Source organism: Haemaphysalis longicornis, unplaced genomic scaffold (genome assembly GCF_048455015.1).
Source record: "Haemaphysalis longicornis isolate Haplotype H1 unplaced genomic scaffold, Haemaphysalis longicornis Haplotype H1 scaffold_11, whole genome shotgun sequence".
Lineage (NCBI taxonomy): Eukaryota > Metazoa > Arthropoda > Arachnida > Ixodida > Ixodidae > Haemaphysalis > Haemaphysalis longicornis.
Genome location: NW_027526214.1, coordinates 102,170,789 through 102,174,591, shown reverse-complemented (window position 1 = coordinate 102,174,591; position 3,803 = coordinate 102,170,789). Strand labels below are relative to the sequence as shown.

At 46.3% G+C, this 3,803-nt stretch overlaps 1 pseudogene; it reads left to right on the top strand.

Annotated features, from left to right (window-relative positions):
* Positions 1 to 1,277: 1,277 nt before the first annotated feature.
* On the top strand, positions 1,278 to 3,090 carry LOC144160738 (uncharacterized; annotated as a pseudogene).
* Positions 3,091 to 3,803: the final 713 nt, after the last annotated feature.

Sequence of the window (3,803 nt, the reverse complement as noted above, 5' to 3'; positions counted from 1 at the left end):
CTTCCAGTGAATGTGCAGAAATTTGATAATTTTTTGTACCAAAGGCAAACGATTACTTATTAATAGTATTACCGAGAATTCAGAAGCGAAACTGAAATTTTTATGTGAATTTTGGAACGAAAATAAACAATGTGCGCACCGCCAAACGTGTACTCTTCGAAGAAAAAACGGAGGAACTCCAGATTCACGCGCAAAAAAAAAATGCTTCTGCGAGTTTTATGAAGCTTTCCACAGATATTTTCCTGCTAATTTACTTGCGTGAGCCCTAGAAATATCGTGCGTCATTCTAAGCACAGCGCGGATACAGTCGTGCGGTGGCGAAACCGCTGCAATGTATGGTGGCAAAACGCGCAATTTGAAGGTCTTCGGGTCTATTTTTATAGCTTACCGCGGTCACTCTTTGTCTTACATTATCAATGCCCTTTTTTTGTGCGCACTGCTGCCGTGATGCGCTATATTTGGTTCATAAGATCAGCTATTTGACAAGGTACACGCAGTCTTGTTTTTTAACTAGCCTGGACGTAACTTTCGTTCGCCTGAAATCAAAGGTTCAACGGAAGCCCGTCCGGTCGGTAGCACACATGGCAAGTATTAAAAACGGACATCGGCCACACACGACCTCGCCGCGGGTAACGTCTCCAGGTAGGGCGCCCCTCTTCGGTCCTTCTCCGGACACACTGGTTCAATTACCGAATCAGCGACCAAACAGGAAGGCAAACGCCCTTGAACCCGGTGGGGTCCGGGACGACACATGTGGGATCTTCATTTTTTTTGTTTGAGTCGAGTATTTTCTGGGCTTATTCAACCGTATGCGGGGGCGGGGACTTAGCTGACAGAAAGAGCGAAAGAGGGGACTGGAAGAAGAGGGGCTGCATGTGTTGGAACGGTTACAAGTTTTCAGTTCTGTTACACCGGGAGAGTGCCTTGCGCTGCCTCCCCACTATTTGACTACGGTCGCATTTTAATCTTCATTTTATCACTTCTTATTATTCCTTTTAAGTATTCTGATTTTATTATTCTTTTTGTGTATATTTAGCTTGTTACTCAGTCTCTTTTGTGTTTCATCTTGTTCGTTATTTTCCTGCTTAATGGCTGCGAAGACTAGCTTTCATCGAGTGCATTGTGCGGACTATCTCGACAAGCATCGACGGAGGATACCGCAGAAACGAAACTTTCGCAGTGTTAAAGGCCTAGACATCAGCGCCCTGAAACGCCTTTTGGGCCCGGACAACTTCAAGAAAGTGAGTGAAGATGATTACTTGTGTCAGCACTGCTTCATGCAGTTTACTAAAGAAATTTCTCAGCAAACGTCTGAGCCTGACGCCGACATTTTTGTGACTGCCGAGGAAGCTGTGGAGCACCTGAACCTTGGCGTACTTCTTCCTGAAGTGTCTCCACTGAAACCGCCAAGTGCAGTGAGAAAACGAGACAGACCAACTTATGCCAAACGAAAGCAAAGAGAATTGGAGGAAGCTGTGACCAAAATAGTGCGCTCGAGCCTGGACGCCGCATATAACGCGCAGACTGCATCTGGCTCAACAGAGAAAAAGTGCTGCACCTTCGCCGAGTTCAACCACAACTTTCGACAAGCTTTTGTAACTGCTACATCCTCCAGGGAGCGTTGCCAGCTGCTCACGTTGCTGCCGTCATCCCTCAAGAAGAATGAAGTACAAAAGGTCATTCCGGAAGCTTCTATGTACCTGATCAACAAGTTCCGGAAGTTGAGGGAAAAGCACGGCGTATGGTATCAGCCGGACCCGTACACGAGGCAAAGGGTGAGTCAGGACTGCATATCCACGGCATGTGAATACTTCACGAAAGATGAGCTGGAGTGTTCGAGACAAAGTCCGAATAAGAAAGACGTCATCTCGGTTGTGCGTGACGGAGAAAAAACTCTTGTAACGAAACGCTTCATGACACGATCAATTCGAGAAGCGTTCCGCATTTGCAAGGAACGAAATCCTGACTCGAGCATTGGGCTAACGAAGTTTTACTCGTTGCGGCCTCGTTGGGTCAAATGTAGTCCTCAGCAAGAAGTGTTTGTCTGCGTCTACTGCGCCAACTACGAACTCTATGTTGCCGCTGTGGAAAACGCTAGCAACTCAAAAATAGATGCCAGTGGATTGATCGCTGCATTCCTCTGCACTCCGACATCAGACAACTGCTTCTTAGGGGAGTGCGACAAGTGCCCAAAAGGAGAGTCCCTGACGCTCGAAACACTAAATATCCCCGAAGAAGAAGACATTGTGGTTGCCACGTGGGAGTCCGGCGACCTTGTGAAGAAGACCCTTGACCCTTCAGCATTCCTGAGGGGACTCCGAGTATCACTGGCCACATGGATCGTGCACAATCACATCCGAAAGACCCAGGGAGCTGCCATCCACAATGAAAAGAAATGCGAACAGCGAGGAAGCGTGGTGTTTCACTTTGATTTTGCCGAAAATTGGACTGTCATCCTTCCCGACGAGGTACAAAGCTACCACTGGCATAAAACCCAACTATCGATATTCACATGTGTTGTGACGACCCGAAAAAACAGTCATAGTTTTGTCGTTGCAAGCGATGACGTCTGCCATGACTCTGCGCATGCCTGCTTGGCTTGAGAAAAAATCAGGCTGTGGGTAGACGACAATCTCCCACTGTACTCCAAGGTGACTTATGTGAGTGACGGAGCTGCCAGTCACTTTAAAAACAGGTACCAGCTTCATGAGTTCGGAAAGAGCGGCGTGCCTGAAACGCAATGGATATTCTCCGCAACAGGGCACGGAAAAAATGCCTGCGACGGAGTTGGGGGAATCGTCAAACACCAGGCGACACTTTACAACCTAAGAGAACCACTAAGAAATGCGATTCAGACGGCAAGACGTGGTAACTGTGTTGTCTGAGAAGATCAGGGGCGTTCACTTCATATACCTCGAAGGGAACGAAGTTTCCAGCTATCGCGAAACAAAAAAGGAAGAATGGCGCACAGTGCGTGCCTTTCCCGGCATACAGTCCTGGCACGTGTGGCGTATAAGGAAGTCATCAGAAGCAGATATATGCGAACTATACGCAGCGCGGCCTGTTTGTGCCCCTTTGAGGAAACTGTGAACATTGATGCAGCAAGCAACGTGTAAATAAACAGCTAGTAGCTGCACGGTATTAATGGGGTGCCGATGGAGCGCTGTCATGTCAAACGTTGACTTCGTTAATGTCACTTGGCTATTCTATACTCCTTATCTCAGAAGGTATTCTGCCCTTTCTACAAAATAAATAAAGGAAATCTGCAGAAAGTCAAAATCGTCGTTTTATGTCTCAGCTCCTTGTGACGAGCATGCTTGACAAGGCTCTTTGGCTTTTCGGTGGTCAAAATAATGCGAGTTTTTTTAATGGCTAACGCAAGTAAATTAGGAGGAAAATATCTGTGGAAAGCTTCATATATCTCGAGAAAGCGCTTTTTTTTAATGCGCATGAATCTGGATTTCCTCCGGTTTTTCTTCGAAGAGTACACGTTTGGCGGTGCGCAGATTGTTTATTTTCGTTCCAAATTCGTTCCAAAATTCACATACAAATTTCAGTTTCGCTTCTGAATTATCTGTAATACTATCAATAAGTAATCCTTTGCCTTTATTACAAACAAATTATCAAATGTCTGCACATTCACTGGAAGTTGGTCTCACTGTTTCGTGTCTCAGGATCTTGTGAAGACCTGGCCGACCAGGCTTTTTTCTCGCGCTGTAGGCGCGTCAGGAACAGAATGATGCAACATGTTTTTAATGATCATTGAAGTACATTCGCAGGTTAACATCTTGGGAGAATTTCAG